This window comes from Periplaneta americana, chromosome 14, assembly GCF_040183065.1.
Source record: "Periplaneta americana isolate PAMFEO1 chromosome 14, P.americana_PAMFEO1_priV1, whole genome shotgun sequence".
NCBI lineage: Eukaryota > Metazoa > Arthropoda > Insecta > Blattodea > Blattidae > Periplaneta > Periplaneta americana.
This window is the reverse complement of record NC_091130.1, coordinates 141,625,779-141,652,500: the sequence shown is the minus strand read 5'-3', so window position 1 is coordinate 141,652,500 and position 26,722 is coordinate 141,625,779. Positions and strand designations below refer to the sequence as shown.

Below are 26,722 nucleotides of genomic sequence, written 5' to 3'. Positions count from 1 at the left end.
GATGGCATTTGACTGGTTTGCCCTCTAAGCCATGCACAACTGAGGTGACAGGGCTGTGTTGTATGATTCGTAACCACATCGCGCAACGGGATTGCTGGATTGTAATTTACCCGCAGACCAGCTGCGATGCGACGGGCATGGGAAATAAATGTGCTTAGTACCCACCATGACTGGTTCTCTTAACCTGCACGTTCGCTACTTGAACTGTTGCCAATTTAGTTAATAACTAATTACGTGTGAAGATAGTGACATAGTTGCAAAATTTCCATGTATACAACTTCTCATACATTTACGATAGTCTGCAATGTTAAGAATCGGATTGAAAATTGTAATTTCGCTCATCGCACACCTTGCAGAGACTGAGAGTCTAGACTTTATACCTACCAAGCAGACGGTCCGTATTCGAGTCCCGATCACGCCTGGGATTTTCATTGAAAAATCCATTGTGGATAAGGTCGTAGTGTGGGGGTTTTCTCGGGATTCTCCCGCTTTCCTGTGTTCATTCCGAACGTTCACCATTCCACCTCTACATGAGCCGATCAGAGAAGAAGTGGTGTAAGTAAGTTTTGACTTACACCACTTTTGCTCTGAACGGCTCAAATAAACAATATACAAAATACAATTCCTACTTTCTCTTTGTTTTTTTTTCTCTCCCTCTCTCTCAATCTCTCTGTTCTTTATATATACATTTACAGGCAAAATGTATATTCATGTCATTTAAATTTGTACAGAGACATCACTTTATTTTAAACCAACATTTTTAACATTAACCTGCCTATACTCGGAAACACTGTTGCCCCCTTCCATTACAGGAGTTTGATGTTACTAGTGCAATATGTAAACAAATCATTTTACTAGGTATAGAAGGAGAGAAAAGTAGTGTATCCATTTATGTTGTAGGGAAATACGATATTACGATTTTGAGTTTGATGATCACTTTTACGGAATTTATCAAAATACAGTAGAGTAGTAACATTTTTTTTTCAAAAACTCAACTTTTCAGGCGGCTATGTTCGTTATGTAAGGTATACTTTATTTAGCATATTAATTATTGGTGTTAACATACAATATAGAGAGTGCATTTAAATTGAGGGGGTCATAAGTAAAGGACTGTAAGTGCACTTAAATTACTTTTGAGAAAATGGGGTTTACATATTTAAGCTTTCCTAAAACCGGTGAAATTTTTATTTAAATTTTAATGTGTGATGCGATTAAAATATCCCTTTGCCACTAAAATTTTAGATAATTTTGCTTACACTGGATGCACTTAACTCATGTTATTACAAATGTCACTAGCATTCCTTTGCTTCTAGCCACCTCAATTCAAAATAAGCTAATCTCAATTTTTAAACATGTTGCTGAAAATGGTTGCCGTTCATTACAATGCAGGCTTCAATTCTTTACGCATATTATTAAAAAATGTTGAAGCATATTCTCTGAAATTGAATTTATCGTTTCATGAATATAATTTTTTAGTACGATATTATTAATATAGGTTCTTTCCTCTATAGGAAACGCAACCATATTTATGAAACACACTATACACTGCAGTGTTTACTTCACTGCTTGAAGACTTCGAATGCAACAGCGGCCGTAAGTTTGTGTGTCTGACGGGACCAAGGACATTAGTGAAGGGGTGGGAGTGAAGTACATTCAGAAATGCAGGTACAATAAAAATGCAAGTAAAAATAAAATGATGTCCCTGTATAATAACGATCGAATCATTAGCCTAGATTATGTGAGCCGTTCAGAGCAAAAGTGGTGTAAGTCAAAATTTACTTACACCACTTCTGCTCTGAACGGCTCACATTTATCTACCTTCTCTCCCGATTCAGTTAGCCTATTTTTTTCAGTAGGTTATTTTACGACGCTTTATCAAGATCTTAGGTTATTTAGCGTCTGAATGAGATGGAGGTGATAATGCCGGTGAAGTGAGTCCGGGGTCCAACACCGAAAGTTACCCAGCATTTGCTCATATAGGGTTGAGGGAAAACCCGGAAAAAACCTCAACCAGGTAACTTGCCCCGACCGGGAATCGAACCCGGGCCACCTGGTTTCGCGGCCAGACGCGCTAACCGTTACTCCACAGGTGTGGATTTCAGTTAGCCTCTCTATCATCACATCATATCCACACACCCGCGCGAAACAAGCAATGCCAACACATAAAACATCAACGCATTCATCATCATTCATTATCTCACTATCGCACTTGTGGAATACCCTTCCCAGCGACATCAGAAACTGTCGGAATTTAATAATATTAAAAAAAACAAGCTCTATAGGCATGGCATTTAGCACGTATGGGCGAATTCAGAAATGCATATAGAGTGTTAGTTGGGAGACCGGAGGGAAAAAGACCTTTGGAGAGGCCGAGACGTAGATGTGAGAATAATATTAAAATGTATTTGAGGGAGGTGGGATATGATGGTAGAGACTGGATTAATCTTGCACAGGATAGGGACCGAAAAAGGCATAATAGGTTAATTTTTATTTTTATGTAGGCCTATTCTATTGTCGCGTTCAGTCGGCTCAGTTATATTACTTCCACCCTGTATATATGTATGTATATGTGTATATAAATCAATATACTAACACATTTTTATTTGTACCTGTTGTCATTTTATCTGTCTATTTATTTATGTTTTTGTATTTCTATTTGTGCTTGTATTTTTATTCTTACTTATTTCTTTTCTCTGCATTTCTGTTTTTTTTTTTTACTTGTATATCAGGTAGTATGGCAGAGAAGACCTGAAGACCTTAACTTTACCATATGAAATACATTAATAATTCTTAAAAAATAAATAGACTAGGTAAATAAAAATAAATAAACAATAATCGGTAAAATAGGAATAGCAAATGTTAGAAACAGTGAAAAGTGTTTGAGGATTCACATCCGGTATTATTATTATTATTATTATTATTATTATTATTATTATTATTATTATTATTATTATTATTAAAGAAAACTTAGCTGTGTTCTGACTACTGTGTTGAAGTACATTATGAGAAAATTATTTCAGTATGTTTAATTTATTTCAAAGTCTGTATCTGAGAGAAACTTTCTCTATCTCAGTTTAAAATTAGATAGACATGTTCAAAAGTTAAGGTTATATTTAAATTCCTGCGGTATATTAGGAGGATAATAATACATATTTATCATTATTGCTTTTAAAGCCGTGTTCTTCTTTGATTCAGTCAAATAATTTAAATTTTTAATCTTTTATTAGCAGAAATCTTTTCGTAATTACTTAAAATGAAGGATGTTTAACAGCGTTTACGCTATGTTTATTTAATGTTACAGGATAATACCTTAGAGATTAGTTTCGACATTTAAGAGTTTTGCAATGAAATTCAATTTATTTTTTACCTTCGAAAATTTGCCATGAAATTACTTAGATCTTATGAGAATTCTTTGAGTGTCAAAAGTTAAAAAGAAAAATTGCTAAGTACTAATGGAATAAAATCGGACAACACTTTTTGTAACGATTTCTGAATTTTTCTTTCAATTGTAGTCTTCGTGTTAAAGTGTGACGTTATGATGGAAACCAGGGTCATGGACATCAGCAGCAGAATCTTCGTCTAGGTACAAGCGAATGTTTTCGCCATATCCTGCAAGTTCACTCCAGATGCTATTAAGTTTATTGCTACACTGATTCGTTACATAGGCAGCTGTCTTCATTATTAAAAATAAATTGCTACACAAGAAATTCCGAAATATTACACTGCAATTTCAGTTGTTAAGAAAGAAATTAAATACGCTCAGTTTTATCTTTTTTTTTAATCCGTTTCATCTCCCCTGTAGTACCGACTTAAAGAGCGGTGTAGTGGAAGGAGTGTATTGTCTCTGAATCCACACTCATTATACATTATTGTCCTCCAATATTCGAACTTGAGAGAGACAACGAAGACATTAAAAACTTCGTCTTATTTCATATGAAAAACGAATCTCAAGATATGTGCTAAAATTCTTAAGCAATTGAAACATAAGTGAAGAATAGCTAATATTTTTGTAACAAGGTGGAACAAACACGACAGACCTCCTTCTGCAGAGTGAATAACGAACTTCGCCGTACTTGACAAACTTGCACGAAGCTAGTATATATCTACACATTGCGGCCCATCCTGTATGTGGGATTGACACAATAGAGGACCACCGCAGAGACATCACAAGACAATCACGAGACATCGGACAACCATCCAATCCCGTAGTTGGGAAATATATTTCATCCATTGTTTACGCTGGGAATCGAACCATTGACCAATTGGATGGGCAGAGGCAATGCAGTGAACCACTCTTATTTGGGAACTAAAATAATATTTTTTAAATATAGAAACTACTACAAGTTGTCAATAGTTGTGATAGGCCTAATGAGAAGTGGTAGTATCTTTCTTAGTATCACAGACTATGGCGCAAAATCGCTGTGCTGTTAATCTTTATCTAATTTAACTTACAAGGAGAGGATACTTTTTTTGGTATTACAGACTATGGCGCAAAATCATTGTGCTATTAATTTTTATCTAATTTAACTTACAAGGAGAGGATACATTCTTGGTGTCACAGACTGTGGCGCAAAATCATTGTTGTGTAGATCTTTATCTAATTTAATTTACAAGGGAAGGATACTTTCTTGGTATCACAGACTATGGCGCAAAATCATTGTGCTGTTAAACTTTATTAATTGAACTTACAAGGAGAGGATACTTTCTTGGTATCACGGACTATGGCGCAAAATCATTGTGCTGCTAATTTTTATCTAATTTAACTTACAAGGAGAGGATACTTTTTTTGGTATCACAGACTATGGCGCAAAATCATTGTGTAGTTAACACATACCTAAATTAACTTACAAGGAAAGGATACTTTCTTGGTATCGCAGACTGTGATGCAAAATCTTTGTAGTGTAGATCTTTCATTTAATTTACAAAGAGGGGATACTTTCCTGGTATCACAGACTATGGCACAAAATCATTCTGCTGCGGATGTTATCCAATTTAACTTACAAGGACAGGATGCTTTCTAGACATCACAGCTTATGACGCAAAATCATTGTGCTGTTTACCTTCATCTAATTTAGCTTACAAGGAGAGGATGCTTTCTTGGTATCACAGCTTATGACGCAAAATCATTGTGGTGTTTACCTTCATCTAATTTAGCTTACAAGGAGAGGATGCTTTCTTGGTATCACAGCTTATGACGCAAAATCATTGTGGTGTTTACCTTCATCTAATTTAGCTTACAAGGAGAGGATGCTTTCTTGATATCACAGCTTATGACGCAAAATCATTATGGTGTTTACCTTTATTTAATTTAACTTACAAGGAGAGGATACCTTCTTAGTATCGCAGACTATGGCGCAAAATCATTGTGCTGTTAAGCTTTATCTAATTTAACTTACAAGGAGAGGATACTTTCTTGGTATCACAGCTTATGACGCAAAATCATTGTGATGTTAATCTTTATCTAATTTAACTTACAAGGAGAGGATACTTTCTTGGTATCATAAACTATGGTGCAAAATCATTGTGGTGCTAATCTTTATCTAATTTAAGTTGCAAGGAAGGGATACATTTTTGGTATCACAGATTGCGGCGGAAAATCATTGTTGTGTAGATCTTTATCTAATTAATTTTGCAAGGAGAGGATACTTTTTTGCTACCCCAGACTATGACGCAAAATCATTGTGCTATTAATCTTTATTTAATTTAACTTACAAGGAGGGGATACTTTCTTGGTGTCACAGATTGTGGCGCAAAATCATTGTGCTGTTAATCTTTATCTAATTTAACTTACAAGGAGAGGATACTTTCTTGGTAGCACAGACTGTGGCGCAAAATCATTGTGCTGTTAATCTTTATCTAATTTAACTTACAAGGAGAGGATACTTTCTTGGTAGCACAGACTGTGGCGCAAAATCATTGTGCTGTTAATCTTTATCTAATTTAACTTACAAGGAGAGGATACTTTCTTGGTATCACAAACTATGGCGTAAAATCATTGTGCTGTTAATCTTTATCTAATTTAACTTACAAGGAGAGGATATTTTCTTGGTATCACAGAGTATGGCGCAAAATCATTGTGTAGTTAACCTATATCTAATTTAACTTACAAGGAGAGGATACTTTCTTGGTATCACAGAGTATGGCGCAAAATCATTGTGTAGTTAACCTATATCTAATTTAACTTACAAGGAAAGGATACTTTCTTGGTATCGCAAATTGTGATGCAAAATCATTGTAGTGTAGATCTTTAATTTAATTTACGAAGAGGGAATACTTACTTGGTATCACAGACTATGGCGCAAAATCATTGCACTGTCGATTTTATCTAATTTAACTTACTAGAACTGGATGCTTTCTTGATATCACAGATTATGTCGCAAAATCATTGTGCCGTTTATCTTTATCTAATTTAAAATACAAGGAGAGGATACTTTCTTGGTATCATAAACTATGGCACAAAATCATTGTGTTGTTTGTCTTTATCTAATTTAACTTTCAAGGACAGAATACTTACTTGGTATCATAAACTATGGCGCAAAGCCGTTGTACTGTTCATCTTTATCTAATCCGCAGTTGAAAAAGCAACAATTTTGACGTAAAATGAATAGGGTAAACTAGGGTCTGTTGGACAGTCGGGAATGTTGGACACTCCGTACTTTAACGTGTTACCACGCCACTTGTGGGCACCATATTCTGCTAGAATTCAATGACGGAAGTAGCCACGACTGGGGCTACTTCCGTCATTGACTTCTAGCAGAGTGTGGTGCCCACAAGTGGCGTGGTAACACGTTAAAGTACGGAGTGTCCAACATGCCCGACTGTCCAACAGACCCTAGTTTACCCTACACCTAAATGAATTCTAACTAAAAAAAGATTCACCTTTCCGTTTCAAGGAAGATAAGAGAGTTTAGAAGGAGAAAATAAAAAAAAAATGGACGTAACCTAAGAGCTACCACATGAGGGAGGGATCTCTGTGGAAAACCTCGAGGCACGAAGTTCATCTTACATTTGTTTTCATGGTACCAAGAATGACGTTAGAATAAACTTTTCATGTCAAAATGTTCCACTTTTTCTCTCTTGTAGCTCGAACACAGACTTTTCACGTCAAAAATGCGTTTATAAAATGTCTAACAGATGTATTGTTCGACAATAGCGGGATAGATTTGTGGGTGCTTTGAATGTGTACGTGTGAGAAACTTCGTGGTTTGCTCATCAGATCGTGTAGAGGCATGGCTGGAACGCAATCGCCTCTTGAATACTAACAACAATACTCTTGTACACGCGTGTTACGTGCAAGGACCTCCGTGAACAGTTACATCGTACATGTCTGTTGCAGGTTGATGTAATTCCTCGTAGTGAAGTCCTTGTGCTTCTTTCTGTCTCCGAAACTTCAGTCGTATATTTCAGATTTATTATTTATGATTATCATTATGATGATGATGATTATTATTATTATTATTATTATTATTATTATTATTATTATTATTATTATTATTATTATTACATGGTACATTAGTCTTTCTACATTACGACGGAAGTCTCTGAATAGAAGTTCACTGTTATGAATGTGCTTTGTTTACATCTTATTCAACATAAATTGGCCCTCGTGCTTCATTTTCGTAAGATTTCCGCTTCCTATATTAGTGGAATGTTGCGTGATGTCCTGTCAACTCGTACCGCTATGACGTTTAAATTAATCTGGGAACTATTTCTGTCTGACTCATACTGCCCTTAACTTGAACTGCACCATTTAATAGACTTATGTATCAACATATCAGCCAGTAAATTCACTTTTTAGAAATATCGATCTTTTCAATGGAAGGAGTCCATAATCGTACCTATCTTTAAGAAAGGAGACAAGACTAACTGTAGTAACTTTCGAGGAATATCATTTTTGTTGACGTCATACAAAATTTTGTCCAATATTCTTTTGAGAAGATTAACTCCATATGTATATGATATTATTGGGGATCATCAGTGCGGTTTTAGGCGTAATAGATAAACTATTGATCAGATATTTTTATTCGACAGATAATGGAGAAAAATGGGAGTACTCGTAAAAGGGTACAATGCATCAGTTCCTCATAGATTTCAAAGAAGGCATGTGACTCGGTAAAGAGAGAAATTTTATATGATATTCTTATTGAATGTGGTATTCCCAAGTAACTACTTCGATTAATTAAAATGTGTCTCAGTGAAACGTACAGCAGATTCCATATAGGTCAGTTTCTATCTGATGCTTTTCCAATTCACTGTGGGCTAAAGCAAGGAGATGCACTATCACCTTTACTATTTAACTTTGCTCTAGAGTATGCCATTAGGAAAGTCCAGGATAACAGGGTTTGGAATTGAACGGGTTACATCAGCTGCTTGTCTATGCGGATGATGTGAATATGTTGGGAGAGGATCCAAAAACGATTAGGGAAAATACGGGAATTTTACTTGAAGCAAGTAAAGAGATAGGTTTGAACGTAAATCCCGAAAAGACAAAGTATATGATTATGTCTCGGTGACCAGAATATTGTACGAAATGAAAATATAAAAATTGGAAATTTATTCTTTGAAGAGGTGGAAAAATTCAAAAACCTGGGAACAACAGTAACCAATATAAATGGTACTCGGGAAGAAATTAAACACAGAATAAATATGGGAAATGCCTGTTATTATTCGGCTGAGAGGCTTTTATCATCCAGTCTACTGTCAAAAAATCTGAAAGTTAGAATTTATAAAACAGTTATATTACCAGTTCTTCTATATGGCTGTGAAACTTGGACTCTCACTCTGAGAGAGGAACAGAGGTTAAGGATGTTTGAGAATAAGGTTCTTAAGAAAATATTTGGGGCTAAGAGGGGTGAAGTTACAGGAGAATGGAGAAAGTTGCACAACACAGAACTGCACGCATTGTATTCTCCACCTGACATAATTAGAAACATTAAATCCAGACGTTTGAGATGGGCAGGGGATGTAGCACGTATGGGCGTATCTAGAAATGTATATAGAGTGTTAGTTGGGAGGCTGGAGGGAATAAGACCTTTGGGGAGACGGAGACGTAGATAGGAGGATAATATTAAAATGGATTTAAGGGAGGTGGGATATGATGATAGAGAGTGGATTAATCTTGCACAGGATAGGGTCCGATGGCGGGCTTATGTGAGGGCGGCAATGAGCCTCCGTGTTTCTTAAAATCCATTTGTAAGTAATAATAATAATAATAATAATAATAATAATAATAATAATAATAATGATAATAAAAATAATAATAATAGTAATAATAATAATAATAATAATAATAATAATAATAATAATAATAATGGATATCTGTATCCTTTTTATGAGTAATGAAATCTTCGATACTTGAAAATAGTTAAAATAATGGGTAGTTATAGAGAGTGAATCGTAAGTAATGTCATTAATTTCAGGGGGTTATTCTTTGAGATATCTCAAACAAAAATTTTAATATAATTTTGCTCGTTTTTGCTTCCTTTTCGAGATAAAAATTGTTTTATGTGAAACATTTCATAGCGTGTTTTAGGAAAGCCGTAGATTTAATTCCCAATATGCTCAGCCAATTCAAGAGAGCAATATATTATGTTAAAAAAAATTTGAAAAAATTTCAGTTTTGTCCTTTGAAGGTACAGAAATTTGATCCTAACAAGTGTAACTTTTCCTTCTGCAAAAGAATTTTACAATGTTACATTTGTTCGGATCAAATTTCTGCACATTTAAAGGACAAAACTGTAATTCGATGGTGTTTGGGTAAAGGGAGATAAGTCATAAAAATGAGTTTTTAGTTAAATGAAAATTAAACATCGGAACCTTACTGCAAATAATTTATACACAAATAAAACACATTAAATGCTAGCATTATTTTGCTTTTTCACACCCACTTGTAGAACTTCACTTGTGTTTTCCTATGGGGAACAAAACTTCACTTACACAAAAAATGACTACCCACTTTACCCGAACACCATCGAATTCTTTCAATCATTTATAATCATAATACACTGCTCTCTTAAATTGTCTAATCATATTGGGAATTAAATCAATAGTTTTTCCAAAACACGCTATGAAATGTTTCATATAAAACAATTTTTATCTCGAAAAGGAAGTAAAAACGAGTAAAATTAAGCTTATGTGCAACTTTTTTTGTTTGAAATATCTCAAAGAATACTTACTGACTTACTGGCTTTTAAGGAACCCGGAGTTTCATTGCCGCCCTCACATAAGCCCGACATTGGTCCCTATCCTGAGCAAGATTAATCCATTCTCTATCATCATATCCCGCCTCCCTCAAATCCATTTTAATATTACCTTCCCATCTACGTCTCGGCCTCCCCAAAGGTCTTTTTTCCTCCGGCCTCCCAACTAACACTCTATATGCATTTCTGGATTCGCCCATACGTGCTACATGCCCTGCCCATTTTAAACGTCTGGATTTAATGTTTCTAATTATGTCAGGTGAAGAATACAATGCGTGCAGTTCTATGTTGTGTAACTTTCTCCATTCTCCTGTAACTTCATCCCTCTTAGACCCAAATATTTCCTAAGCACCTTAGTCTCAAACACCCTTAATCTATGTTCCTCTTTCAAAGTGAAAGTCCAAGTTTCACAACCATAAAGAACAACAGGTAATATAACTGTTTTATAAATTCTAACTTTCAGATTTTTTGACAGCAGACTGGATGATAAAAGCCTCTCAACCGAATAATAACAGGCATTTCCCATATTTATTCTGTATTTAATTTCCTCCCGAGTGTCATTTATATTTGTTACTGTTGCTCCAAGATATTTGAACTTCTCCGCCTCTTCAAAGGATAAATTTCCAATTTTTATATTTCCATTTCGTACAATATTCTCGTCACGAGACATAATCATATACTTTGTCTTTTCGGGATAACAAAACTCCACTTGCACAAAAAATGGCAACCCACTTTAACCGAATACCATTGAATTCTTTCAATCATTTATGATCATATTGGGAATTAAATCAATGGCTTTCCCAAAACACGCTATGAAATATTTCATATAAAACAATTTTTATCTCGAAAAGGAAGTAAAAACGAGCAGAAATATATGCAATAACAGGCATTTCCCATATTTATTCTTCGTTTAATTTCCCCCCGAGTGTCATTTATATTTGTTACTGTTGCTCCAAGATATTTGAACTTCTCCACCTCTTCAAAAGATAAATTTTCAGTTTTTATATTTCCATTTCGTACAATATTCTCGTCACGAGACATAATCATATACTTTGTCTTTTCGGGATAACAAAACTCCACTTGCACAAAAAATGACAACCCACTTTACCCGAATACCATTGAATTCTTTCAATCATTTATAATCATAATACACTGCTCTCTTAAATTGAATAAGCATATTGGCAATTAAATCAATAGCTTTCCCAAAATACGCTATGAAATATTTCATATAAAACAATTTTTATCTCGAAAAGGATGTAAAAACGAGTAAAATTATATGCAATTATTTTGTTTGAAATATCTCAAAGAATAACCCCCTCAAGTTAATGACATTATTCACGATTTATTCTGTATATTTTTTCTTTAATAAAATATTGACTTTAATTTCAATTTATGAATAATTCTATTTAAATATTAATATTGTAATAAATATTTTTCCCTATTTGGGATAAAAATGAAGTTAATATAAGTAATTCTTTTAAAATTCGACGATAGAGCACTGGTTTGCACCACACGCTATGCTAATGCACTTCGAAATCTGGCGCTTACTTGTTAAGTTGCTCGGAATTTCGAGTCGTCTGCAGGAACCACCTTGACGAGTGCACTGAACTTGAACTTGTGAGTTAACCAAGGATAGGCACGGCTGTTTTATATAGCAAATAGCTTCGCAGGTTAGGAAGACGAAGAGGGGCAGGAGGGGGAAGAGGATTAAACGACTGGATATAGCAACATCATCATGTCTTCTGCTGCTGTTGGTTGGGGATAATGAGGAGACGAAGATGGCGTCCGGCTTCCTAAGACTCATATAAAGTTCGTGAGAACATCTCCCTCTACCCAAAAACTTCCAAGACAAGGTGAGTGACTCATTACCCCTGCACGACTCTAATTGCGTCCAACACCGACTATAATTATATTCCCCGTAAATTACAGCTTTAGTTTTCAATTAAGCACGCTATGACCATATGCTAATCCCTCCTCTGCTGGGGATGATGTCTCTGGTTCGCGTTCAGAGGAACTCTGGTTTGAAACCAGGTAGGCCTGATATCGTGACAGAAACATGAATTTTATTTGTCCCCTCGAGGAAAATTCCTAGACGTGAAGTACATTACGGTTGCTATAGCTACACTTCCTTAATATCTGACCACACCACTGCCACCGGCGTCGTCTGGGGTAACGGACTGGACAGGTGCTCCGGGACTGCGTTCGGAAGTGGACTGGGTTCGATTCTCGGTACTGCTGATTACGTCGTTGGGTTTTTCCGAAGTTCTCTACACTGTAAGGCGAATGTTAGGTAATCAGTCCCACGCTGAATCCTCTGATTCATCTGAGACCACCAATTTCACCAACGCTAAATAATCGTGTAGATATCTTATGTCATTCTTGACAATAGTAGAGAAAATACAGGGAGATCATTTTATTTTTACTAACATTTCTAATATTAACCTGGCTATACCTTTGGATCAACGATTAAGAACCGGAAACACCGTTTGCTACCCCCTTCCACGACTGGAATTCGATGATACTGGCGTAATATACAAACAAACCACTTTACTAAGTATAGGAGGGAAGAAAATTAGTTCATCTAATTACGTAAACTAGGAAATATCGCAATTTTGAGTTTGACGATTTTCATTAGGTTTTTGTTTAATCAATATATAGTACTGTATTAATAATAAGTGTTTTACTCGAGTTATCCATGCGAACGTATTCATTATGCAGTGTATATTATACTGTCTACAGAACATTAGCGTACACTATAGAGAATGAAGTTAAATTGAAAAATAATAATCATAATATGGATATTTAAACACATTTTTGGAAATGGTGGCCGTTCATTTCGATACAGGCTTCAGTTCTAATTTGCATATCATCGCACTATAGACTATTGTACCTAATTCCAATTACCAGGTTCGTACTTCGTATCAGTAACTCATGTTGAAATAATTCTGTACCTACTCTATAAAAGAGACCTTACATACTGTAAATTCAATCTTCACTTCTGCCCGATCCGAAAAGATAAAATTACTCAGACATACTATCTACTGTCCGTCCAAGTGGTTACGTTGCACCTTCGTAGAAAGGGAGAAAATCACGTGACGGTTAATTACTTAACGAGGCTCTTTTATTTAAGCTATTTTAAACACTTGTATGGGTATAATATTACGTAGACGTCCAATTCCTAATAGAAATTAATGTTCTCACAAAAGAGCTAAGACAGCCTAGCCACTAGCATTTACAGAGAGGCGAATAGAAGCAGGTGGGGGAAACTGGAATGCGACATAGGAAAATGGAAAATGATGCAATATTGAAAGCTCTTTCTTCACTGGAAAACGCGAACATATTTTTGGAACAAACTGTTTACTATGACTGTATATGCGGTCTTGGATCTGTGTGGAGGACGGTTGAACTTCATTAGTAGAAGGGATGGGAGTGAAGTACATTCAAAAATTCAGGTACAATAAAAATTGAAGAAAAAATAAAATGATGTCCTTGTACATCATCATACTTCCCAACCTACGAGATGAAACACGGGAGTTAGAATTAATAATAATTGTTATTTATAGACAGATTTCTAATGTTTACACATTTTTCTGTGCCTAAAGTCTTGAAGTCTTATTTTTGTTTTCCACTCTTCTCTGTCCATCCAATCCATGTCATTCAGTCTGCAGTCTCTCACCCCTGTTCTGATCTCTTGTAACCATGAATCTCGAGGCCTCCCTTTCCTTCTTCTCCCAGGCGGACACCATTCCAGCACCATTTCAGGTAATCGTTCTTCTGGCATTCTTCTCACATGCCCATACCGGGTCAACTGCTTATATCTCACATAGACCAAAACAGAACAATGTTGAATGTACATTTCATCTCGTATAAATGTCTTTCTAATTTTTTCTAATTTCGAATGTCTCGCTGATCTTCTTAAATAATCCAAGTTTTTATTAAATTTCCATGTTTCAGCACCATATGTAATAATAATAATAATAATAATAATAATAATAATAATAATAATAATAATTACTTATTTAATTGTTTATTTATTTATTCATTTATCTATTTACTTATATACTTATTTACTTATTTCATTACTTATTTACTCACTTATTTACTTATTTACTAACTTATTTATTATTTATTTACTTACTTACTTATTTATTTATTTACCAACTTTATTTACTTACTTATTTATTTACTCACTTATTTATTTTCTTACTTATTTACTTACTTATTTACTTATTTATTTACATATTTATTTATTTACTTACTTATTTACTTACTTATTTTTTATTTATTTACATATTTATTTACTTATTTATTGACTTACTTATTTACTTATTTATTTATTTATTTATTTATTTATTTATTTATTTATTTATTTATTTATTTATTTATTCATTTATTTATTTATTTAACAGTTCAGCACATGGCAATTTCATTACAAAACATTAACAATGAAAGTAGATAATAGTACATTATGCAACGAGCCTATAATGGTAGTAATTAAGACGCGAGTATGTTTATGAAACGAGCGCAAGCGAGTTTCATAATTTTCATACGAGCGTCTTAATTACCATTGTAGGCAAGTTTCATACGACTTTTTATGCTCGACCATATTTCTAACTTGAAATTATTCATAAGTATTCATGTTATTGTTATGTGAGTGCAATAGCCTACCTCATAAATTTTGAGATCTGCGCAGACGCGAAAATATTGATTTTTTCCGAGAAACAAATGTCATTGACCTTGATATAATCTAGAGAGTAAAATAAACATTAATCTTGATATAACCTTGAAATTTATTTAGACATTGAAAAACGAGATGACAAATTGAATTTATTTAAATATTATTTACAATTAACGCTAATTATTATAGTAACAGAACATAACCTTCTGCGACAGTATTGGATTTCCAGCCTCCGTGCCTTTTCGCTAGTTGTCTTTCGATTGCATATCCGAGAATAATCGATACTTGCGCTTTCATATTGCTACAGTGGTATTTTCTGATTGGTGGAACACCTGAACTTTAATGAATAGGTGTAGTTTAATGAGGTCCATTAAAGGGCTGCTACCAGATGTATAATTACTACATTTCGGCATGGTCGAGCATAAAAATATTTACTAAATAAAAACAATTAAAAATAATGAAAGTTGAAAGTGAAAGGATTTAATCTTATAAATGAATAAATTATAATACAAATGATAACGAGGATAGTATTCTAAATACATTCCTAAACAAAAGACATAAATTATAACAACTGACATAACACTCCAAAAAGTATATGCTACGAGGGGGATCCAGGAAATAATGACCGTTCGCGCATACCCGCCGCGCAGCTGACTCCCCTTCCTTGTTTGAAGGTCAACTGGCTTCCTTAACATGTGTTCTCATAATGTTGTGAGTACTGGTTGCAACAAGTCGCCATTGTGCATTTTGTGTTACTTCAAAATGGACGATGTGATTGATAATCCCGCCGACTGTGAGGTGAGGAGTGTGATTCGATTTTTGAATGCCCGACATTTGAAACCTGCAGAAATTTACCGGCAATTGAAAGAAGTGTATGGTGATACTGTAATGAATGAAAGAAATGTGAGAAAATGTTGCGAAATGTTCAACAATGGGCGAACAAATGTCCACGATGAAACTCGACCCGTACACAGCGACCTGCTTCCAATACGATTCGTCCATTGCCGCACTATAGTTCAAATCTACATTTCTCCTGCGTTGCGTGAACCATGTTCAGTCACTTGATTGAATCTATTATCCAGCATAAAGAAGTGCTTAGAATTACTACAAGGACATTATTTCAAAACCTGAATTTAAAGATCAAGATAAAATTAATGTGAATGAATATGCAATAAAAACAGCGAGGTTCAATGACCCAAATTTGATTAAAGGAGATATGGAAATACACATCTTTGTCCTTTAGAAATTTGACCTTGAACTCATCTGGGTATGAACGCTGGTCTCCGGCGTGGAAAGCAGATGTACTATTGTCCATTGTTAAGAGTTACCTACTAAATAAACTTTAAATCAGACTTGCACGTAATAAAAGACAGCTTGACGACTATGAAACCTGGAGATGAGACTTCAACTATTTTACACTTGAAAGGCTCGGGGAAGTTGCTTCAGGATCACTCTGAAACATGACATTAAGATAGCAATATTTTATAATCATGATGACGAGACATGACCGTAGTTTTTTTATTTCTAGGTATTTTTAGAGATGACAGTAAAATCATTATTCATCACCAGGTACATCGCCACACCACGACATTTGGTCCAGCTGTGAACCTTCAGTTGTTACCTGAATAATCACAATCACGATACTTGCGTTTTATTTATAAATTATTATTATTATTATTATTATTATTGTTATTTTTTTTCTAAAAAAAATGTGTCCCCTTTTTATTCAGTATGCTCCATTGCAGTAATGCAATATTACACACATTTGTTGCTACACTGTTTTTACATTCTGTCGGAAATTAAAACAAAAACTAATAGTAAACTATTTATAATATTTACAAGGATGTAAAGTCAGCTGACTGAATAGAGTTTATGAATTATTTAAAACTAGCCGTACCCGTGCGCTCCGCTGCACCCGTTATAAATAAATATAAAGTAATTACATAATTAAAATAGGACGTTTGATCCAGGGAACATTCGTGTTTGATATAAGGATAAATCGTTTATTATGTTACTTAATTTAAATTGAATTAAAAAATTAAAGTGCTATCATTTTGATCCAGAGACCACTCATTTGGTCGTAAAAATTAGTTTAGGAAATACAGGAAACGAATATACAGAATAGCCTATCAAGTTTTCTGTGCATAATAATCTATTTTAATCTTACCTGTCCTCGATTCACTCAGAAGTTACTGTGACTATTACACTCTTACTACGTCATACTACTTTTGACCAATAAAACGGTACGAAAGGACGTATTTCAACCAATCATGGCTGCTTATCGCACAATTTTATCGCGTCCCTAGCATTTGTTTGATTTTATCGCGTCCCTAGCATTTGTTTAATTTTATCGCGTCCCTAGCATTTGTTTCTTTGTTTGCCAACATTTGAAACTGCGCTGGTCTGGACGGCAAAAATATATATAAAATTACAAACCACTCCAGTCGATGCACAGCAGTTTCAAATATGACTCGCATTGGCATTCAAGAACAAGAATTAATAAAAATCACTGATCATACCTATGCATCTTCTGAAATGCGATTTACAAATAAATGAAGAGCACCATTCGGAAATCCTGAATAAGTTGAATACACCATGTAGGCCTAAATCAACGAGTTCCACTTCTATTACGCACACGTCCAATATAACATCAATTGAACCACCAACCACATTCAAATTTGAAAATTGTACATTCAATAATTATTCCTTTTAAAATTATTTATTCGGAAATTCTGAATAAGTTGAATACACCATGTAGGCCTAAATCAACGAGTTCCACTTCTATTACGCACACGTCCAATATAACATCAATAGAACCACCAATCACATTCAAATTTAAAAATTGTACATTCAATAATTATTCCTTTTAAAATTATTCATGTTTATTTTTTATGTCATCGTCGTTAATTAAAACTTTTCTAACACTTGTGTATATTAGTTAGGTTATGTTATAGCTTCTGCTCTGAGAGGATAAAAAGAACTTCTGCTATATGATATTATGGATAGTCACGTATCAGAGATTGTTTAATATTAAGATTTATTGAATAGTAATCATTACAGTGTCTGTATAAAGACACTACTGCCATCTAGCATGCATTTAGCGTAATATTTGTAATGTTGAGATGGTACAATAATACATTTGAAGACAGTTGTATTTTCGTAAGTCAATTAATATTTTATTGTATTGGAGTACTTCGTTACTTCTAATTTTTATATACTTTCTTCTAATCGTGTAATAGTCAATTAAATCCCACTCGAGTTTTGATTTTCTCTAGATAAATCAAAACATCTAGTGAGATTACTGTTGATAACATTGTAGCGTTATGTCCATCTAGAGAAACTACACTTTCCAATGGTGAAACAATAATTAATTATACAAATCGGTTAATTTAGCTTCCGCTATTACTTCATACAAACACAGAAACATTCTATGTAGGCTATCTTTCATAGCTTTCGATTGTTGCTCTCCAAGGCCCCTTATAGACGAAGTCATTTGTTTTTTATTTCAATACACCGCCTTAGATGGCAGTTATTTTAATTTTAAAACTCATTTATCTCATTAAATATCAATCCTATCAAAATTTTTCAGAGAATAAAACTTATCAGAAATCATTTTCAAAGAAACTGTTGTTATGTAACATATTTCACAAAAATCAATAATATTTCGATTTATTTAATTCAGGGCCCCTTATAACCCCCCTTTTAAATAACGTATTTTGAATGCCATATAGCCTATAATCTAAGTTACAACGAACTTAATTTATATTCCAATTTTCATCGAAATTGGTTCAGCCTTTATCGAGTGAAAAGGTAACAAACATACAGAGAGACAGACAGACATACATACAAACAAAAATTTCAAAAAAGCGATTTTCGGTTTCAGGGTGGTTAATTATATATGTTAGGACCAATTATTTTTGGAAAATCGAAAATTATCAGAAAAATTTCGGCTATAGATTTATTATTAGTAGGCCTATAGATTATTAATACTAATACTATTTTCACTGGAGTAGTATTTTCACTATTTGCAATATAATACACTGTCGTGAAGTCTATTGACTTAATAATGGTGGTGAATTGCTTATAATGATTTTAACATAGGCTAATATCTAACTACTACTACTACTACTGAATACTAATACTAATACTAATTTTAAGTACAGTAGTTTTTTCACTATTTACAATATTTAGAGTGATGTGAAATCTATTGATTGAACAAAGTTTCTGAATCCCTTACAGTGTTTTAACAATAGTTTCTCATGTGACACTGGCCATCTATCTTGATTTCTATATATTCCCTGCTTCAGTATATCCATTTGTTTATTCAATTTGACACATGAGTATATTAGGTGATCTACCGTTTGTGCATCTTGAAGGCATGAACACGCTGAGTCGTCTTTGATCCCGAAACGATGTAGGTGTGCCTTGGTTTTTCCATGTTATTATTATTGTTATTATTATTGTTATTACTACTACTACTACTACTACTACTACTACTACTACTACTACTACTACTACTACTACTACTACTACTACTACTGCTACAACCGATATTATTGCTGATATTTTACTATAATGTTATAATATTAACGACACAACAAATTCTAACCCTAGTAATACTCCAACTGTACATATAACTTATACTTAGGATCACGTAGGGTTATTGTGATACAAAAAAAAATAATATTTTCTGTAATTTTTCTATCAAAGCACATATAAATTTGAAAAAATTAATTCATGTGCTGCTTTAGACATTTATGAAGAATTTGGAGTTACATTTATTTTTCACTAGCCGTACCCATGTGCTTCGTTGCACTTGTTACAAACAAATATCATTTCTTTTTGAGAATGATTCTCTTATTTATGATTTTTAAGTAGGTTATTTTACGACGTTTTATCAACATCTTAGGTTATTTAGCGTCTGAATGAGATGAAGGTGAGAATGCCGGTGAAAAGAGTCCGGGGTCCAGCACCGAAAGTTACTCAGAATTTGCTCATATTGAGTTAAGGGAAAACCTCGGAAAAACCTCAACCAGGTAACTTGCCACTACCGGGAATCGAAAACCGAGCCACCTGGTTTCGCGGCCAGACGCGCTAACCGTTACTCCACAGGTGTGGACTGTTATTTATGATACGAAAGGAATTAAGTAATCTTTTGAATCAAGGGAAAAATTGTTCCGAGGCCGGGTATCGAACCCGGGACCTATGCGTGAGCGCACCAACGCTCTACCGTCTGAGGCAGCCAGGAACTCTACCAGACCTCGGTTCAATTATTCCCTTTTATATCTACATACCTCAAGTGGGTTGACAAGACGTCAAAGACTAAGCATTGAGTGCACGCTTTTCCTGTGAGATTTAAATTGTCGTTACCAGGCCTCGGAACAATTTTTCCTTGAAATTATTCAAATCAGTTTACAGGGAGCTATTCCTGAAAGGTGACATTTATATAAGCATTTTTAATAACTTATAATCGACTTCCATTAGAATATGAAGTTTTACCAAATTCCCGGTGTGTTGAGAAATGTTTAAGAAAAAATGTTTTTGGTAAGAATACCTTTCTATTTTAATTCTCGGTTGGTATATTTATTTGATGGTTTCAAACTTTTTCTTTTTCCTCCCTAAAACTTCAGTGATATCTTATTGTTCTTGTATACAGAGCATTCATTTCAAAACTTCCCAGTCTAAATAGCTATATAATTTAAATAGGATTTAATTAAACAAAAAACACGTCAATTTAAATATTGAGGGAGAAGTTTAAAACCAGTTTAAACTGATTATTAAGTTTCATCCCCTCACCTCCAGTCATTCCACTTTCAAATTTCAAACGGCACCCCTTTTTTTTAATTTATTTGACAATTTTTGTACATTGGTACTATCAATTGTGCTTAAATAATTAACATTTCAACAATATGAGACTTGTGGAGAGGGTGACGTCCATTAACGTTCCTCAAAGTATCAACAAATCAGTGTGTCTTTTCCTCTTGAAGCGACGATCAGCCCGTGCAGGGGGCAAGTTCCGAAGAATCTGGTTGATTAAGCTGTTAGAATGTGTTGACAATGTTGCATAAAACCGTGTGTAGGAAGAATGAAGTACAGTCTCTATTTTGGCTAGATCTAGGTCTGAATGAAGTGTTTCATTTCTGATGTACCATGGTGCTCCAGTGATTATCCTTAGTGCCCGATTTTGGAATGTTTGAATACGCTTGATTTGGCTTATAGAAGCCGATCCCCATAATGAACATCTATAGAGCCAAATAGGTTTGAGAAACATTACATATATTAACCTTTTGTTGGAAAGGGAAACACAAGAGCTAGAAAGTATTGCTTTCAATCGATGAAGTCTGTACCTTAATCTCTGAAGGGTGTAAGTGAGATGTTTATTCCAGATCAAGCGACTGTCTAGGATGAGTCCAAGATATCGTATTTCTTCATGCTGTGGTACTGGTGAACAGTTGAGGTATAATGGAAGTGCTTTTTCTTTTTTGAGGTATGTGAATGTTACTGTTGATGACTTATTTGTTTTCATGGCTGTTCTCATTTTTGTTCCATTTTTCAATTTCTTGTAGAAAGTTTTGTAGATTGGTTGTCACTTGTTCACCAGTATCTCCTTTGCTAAGGACAGCAATGTCATCAGCGAACTGAGCTACAGTTAGAGAATCTGATTTAGGTGTTGGTATATTATGAGTGTAAATTAAATAGAGAAAAGGGGCTAGAATGCTACCTTGAGGTACACCTGGAGAAATATATCTAAACTGAGACTGTACACTATATGGCACCCCTATCTTGTGATACTTAAATTTGAAAGAGTATTCAATTGTTTATACACCTCATTCATTTCTTTTTGCATCTTTTGTTTTTTATCGTCGCCTGGCAACCTGGGTGGGCGGGCGGGCGGGCGGGCGGACGGACGGACGGACGGACAAATATTTTTCAAAACTTTGTTCGATATTTTTCCTTAAGGGTCATAAAATATACTTCTATAATAGTAGTTTTTAAAATTTTCAAACTAAGCCTTTGGTATATTTTGAAGTATGTAACAAATTAGCCCGACTTTTTTTACTGTATCATCACAGTCTACTAGTTCCCGGCAGATCTCTCGACGGTACCCGGTGCAGACATGGCTGCCCGGAGATTGAAACTTTAGCACACGTCTTGGGATTCTGTGAACAGGGATTGCTCTTGAGGAACTCTAGACATCATCTTGTAAGATCCAAAATTGCTGCCGCATTAAGAAATAAGGGATGGATAGTAGAAGAAGAAATCTCCTGTCTAGCTGAAAATGGGTCAACGAGACGAGTAGATATTTTAGCGTACAATGCTGACACTAAACAGGGCATCATTGTGGACTCCACGATACGTTCTGAAGTAGAATGTCATCAGTCAGCCGAGGTCCACCTTGAGAAGAAGTCGATCTATGAGCCTACAGTCAACTATTTCAAGCTGAAATATGCCTTAATTCACGTTGAGGTATTCGGCTTGCTCAAAGGTGCTCGAGGGACTATACCAGCTTTTTTCGAAGAATTTCGACGGCAGTTTGCTCTGCCAACATCTCTGAGGGATGACATTGTGACAATTGTGTTAAAAAATCCTGCCAAATCCTAATTAATCACATGGTGTCACATTAATAGCAATTGTAATTTTTACGCCCTTTTCTTTGTTTCCCTTCTTTAAAATTTAATATCTATGTTTACATATGTATAATATTTTTTTTGAGGATATACTGAGTCCGTAAGGGCTACCCACAATGGGGGGGAGTTTACTATTGTTATTCAGTCACGAAGCTTGAATTTTGAGGGTACTAGGAACAATAGACTGTGCCGGTACTATTTCGCATTGTCTGTAATGAGGCGATAGTAGCGATCCTAGTGGTAAGCAACTATCTATGGATGCATATTTACTACGTATTGAGCTTCGTGACTGTATATACTAGACTGTGGTATCATCTTAGCCCTACTTGACCATCTGCTATTGTGAATCCTCTGTAGGGTAGACGCTGCATCGAACGTTGCATATACCACTGCCGGATTCGTACTCTGTTTGCCAAAGCTAAACGCCAAGGGCTGTAGTCTGACAAATGTTGTCTTCCTGCCGTGTGATGTGCCATACATTCACACGGATGCTACGCGGAGAGGTCAGTGATTTGTTCCTAAACAAATTTACTCAATGGTTAGTGGCTATTCACCTCGGAGATTCGCCCAAAGGCCGGCGCTCTCGAAACTGGCCCTTAAGTTTCGGATTGGGAGCGTAAAGAATTGGAGGAAGTGTTATTCCATTTCATCTCTGCCACCTCCGAGTCTTCTTACCTGAACAGCAGGAGCTTCAATTACATTCCGATGATAGTTCCCAAGACTCTAATTATTTGCAACTACAGTACTCTATCCTCACGGGTATTCGAAGAAAAGAATATGTCCCAGCTGGTCATCCTGTAATTAAATCCTTACTTCTTTTTCCTTTTCAATTTATACAACAGTTGGGTAAATAGCTTGAACCCTGGATCTCTTAGATGTCATGACAGCTCAGAATGTGGTCGATTTAACAGCCATTACAAATTACTCTTAAGGACCAGCCCGTGGGAACATCAGAATTGCAATGTCATTCCTGGTTGTTCCATTACATTTACTAGCTTATGTCTGTACACATGGAGTGCTGTAGGGGAGAAGTGGGTACAGTAAGACAGGGGGAACAGTGAGACATTTTTTATTAGATGGTAAATTTTGATGTTGAGATGTTGGTAACAGTGGAGTTATATGTTGCATGAGTAAAGTAACAGTATTTTCATACTCGATTTGATTCTAGTTATAAAGGTGAGTGATGAAAAAATAATTCGTAATTTTTCACTCCAGAAGTAAAATTTTGGCTTGTGTTTAATGAAGGTTATATTGGACATACAGGGACATCATTTTATCTTACTTCAATTTTTATTGTACCTGAGTTTTTGAGTGTACTTCACCTCCACCCCCTCTACTAGTAAACTTCCAACCTTTCTTCACACAGAACAAGGCCGCGTATGCGGTCACAGTTGTCTTACGATCATAGTAAGCAGTACTGAGTTAGTGAGTATAGTACGTTCCAGAAATATGTTCGCGTTTTCCAGTGATGAAAGAGCTTTCAATATTGAATCATATTTTCGCACAGGTACTGTAGTCCGTTTGCCTACGTCGCATCCCGCCACCCGCTTCTGCTCGCCCCTCTGTAAAGGCTAGTAGATGGGCAGTCTTAGCTCTTTTCTGAAAACATTAATTTCTGTTAGGAATTGGACGTCTACGTAATATTATACAACTGTTTAATATAACTTAAATAAAAGGGCCTCGTTAAGTAATTAACTGTCACGTGATTTTCCCCCTTTCTACGACACTGCGACAAAACCACTTGGACGGACAGTAGATAGCATGTCTGAGTAATTTTTCTTTTCGGATCGAGCAGAAGTGAAGACTGAATTTACAGTACGTAAAGTACTCTTTTATAGAGTAGGTACAGAATTATTTAACATGAGTTACTCGTACGAAGGACGAAACTGGTAATTGGAATTAGGTACAGTAGTCTATAGCGTGATAATATGCACATTAGAACTGAAGCCTTTATCGAAATGAACGGCCACCATTTTCAAAAATGTGTTTAAATATCCATATTATGATTATTTTTCAATTTAACTCCATTCTCTATATTGTACGCTAATGTGCTGTAAACAGTATAATATAGGTTACACTGCATAATGAATACGTCAGAATGGATAGCTCAATTCCTGAGTAAAAACACTTAATGTTAATACTGTACTGTATTTTGATTAAACAAAAACCCAATGAAAATTATCAAACTCAAAATAGCGATATTTCCTAGTTTACGTAAATGGATGAACTACTTTTCTTTCCTCCTATACCTAGTAAAGTGATTTGTTTGCATTTTACCCCAGTATCATCGAACTCCAGTCGTGGAAGGGGGTAAGTTAATCCAAAGGTATAGTCAGGTTAATATCAGAAATGTTAGTAAAAATAAAATGATGTCCCTGTACAAATGAGATATAAATATGAATGTTTTGTTAACTAATACTATGGTATTTGAGATTACGTTTGGCAAAGTTTCGTCTTTCGTGTTTTAATTTTGAAGTGATGGCATCATTTTTAAATGAACTATCCGTAAAGGGAACAGTGAGACATGCCATTGAAGGGTACACTGAGACGTCTCACTGTTCCCATTTACCAATGATTTGCAAAAACAAACTGTAATTATATTACATTTACCAGTAACTAACATTAAAAATGAACATACTAGTAACCAATTTAGGAACTGTAGCTTAAAATAATGGATAAATTACATTTTAATGGTTTCATAAATAAAAAATTTAAGAAAATGTAAAAAATAATAAAGAATTACATTAAATTCTTCTAATTATATGCTTTGTTGTCACCAAAAATTCGTTAAATTTTTTCGCAAAAGTTTGAAATGTCATGGAAAATTCACTTTCCCAAATGTTCCAGATGTTCCAATGGTTTCGAAATCAGACATCAAAATGATTCTAAATAAGCGTACAGAACTTGTCAAGATAAAGAGACAGCAAGTTTTTGTTTTCTTTTGAATGTAAATCATTTCAATGTCCGTTAATAGACACTGTGGTGTCTCACTGTACCCTCCTGAATGGGAACAGTGAGACATTTGCATTTTTTTACAAACACGTATTGTATATTATGACCTTTATCTATTAACATTTTTGTTTATGTATTATTATACTCCATGTTTTAATCTATATTTCTATTGCACTTGAGTTTTAAACTATTTGAATTATCACTTGCATACATATGTCTTAATATTTTGTGTCTCACTGTACCCACTACTCCCCTATATCCAGCCCTGTAACCAAGGAGATCAATGATTTGCTTTCTTACCCAAACCACAGTTTAGAACAGCTTAGTGAACTGTTACGTAAAAACTGAATACATCCGAAACCACCGAAGAACAATGAAGCAGCAGAGAACAACATCGGCTGACCATTCCGTTTTTGGTGCGCTGGTATTCAGGTCAGGTGAAAAACATTAGCTACATTATAACGGGCTAGCTTACTTTTATGTTGACTTGAGGCGGGACCCGATGTCTTTCGTATTCTTGTATGTCCAATGAAGCAATTTTAAACAGATTGTTTCCTTAATTTGGAACCTCGAACATTCTGGCACAGACTCTTTGAGTTGAGAAAGAGAATAATGAGGTGTTCCAGGAAATTATGTTGTACGACTATCTTAATTTTGAAACGCTTAAATTTAATTCAGCTATTACTGTCACTGTTACAATAATTGCGGGACTGATAACTGGACAACAACTAGAACAGGTAAAGGAATGATTGAAACCGCAGAAATGAAATTCCTTAGAAATATTTCTCGACACACCCTCACACATTAAGTTTAGAATATACTGTACATATCAAGAGAATAAAGTTGTTTAACCTAAATAATGGACATTACAACGAAGGGAAGAGAATCGAATAGAAGCATTTGAAATGTAGATATGGAGCAGAATGGAGCGTATGAAATGGACAGATAGAATAAGAAATGAAGCTGTGTTGGAAAGAATGGGTGAAGAAAGAATAATGCTGAAACTGATCAGAAAGAGTAAAAAGGAATTATGGTCTGTCCAAAACAACTTCCGACCTGACAAATGGCGCCTTTAGCATGTTACCATGGCAACCATTCAAATCAACCATTCACAAGAGACGCGTAACCATGGTAACGGCACGGTGTTGCCTTGTCTATGTTTATAAGTTGCGCGTGAATACCAGGGTCTAGTGGTAAATACAGTGGCCGGAATGACTGAGCTGGCTGGTTAGCGCGTGCTTTGTGTGAATTAAAAATATTATTTA

The 26,722-nt window shown here is 34.9% G+C and overlaps 1 protein-coding gene and 1 long non-coding RNA gene across 3 annotated transcripts in view; one reads left to right on the top strand and one right to left on the bottom strand.

The window, feature by feature from the left end:
- LOC138713763 (uncharacterized) overlaps positions 1-11,868 on the bottom strand; it is an 85,940-nt gene extending 74,072 nt beyond the window's left edge. For both annotated transcript variants that reach the window (XM_069846172.1, XM_069846174.1), the window contains exon 1: positions 11,748-11,868. The gene's annotated coding sequence lies outside the window, so the exon portion shown is untranslated. The remainder of the gene's footprint in view (positions 1-11,747) is intronic.
- The window catches only part of LOC138713770 (uncharacterized), a 428,588-nt gene that overhangs the window by 341,324 nt on the left and 60,542 nt on the right, over positions 1-26,722 (top strand). The window lies entirely within an intron of this gene.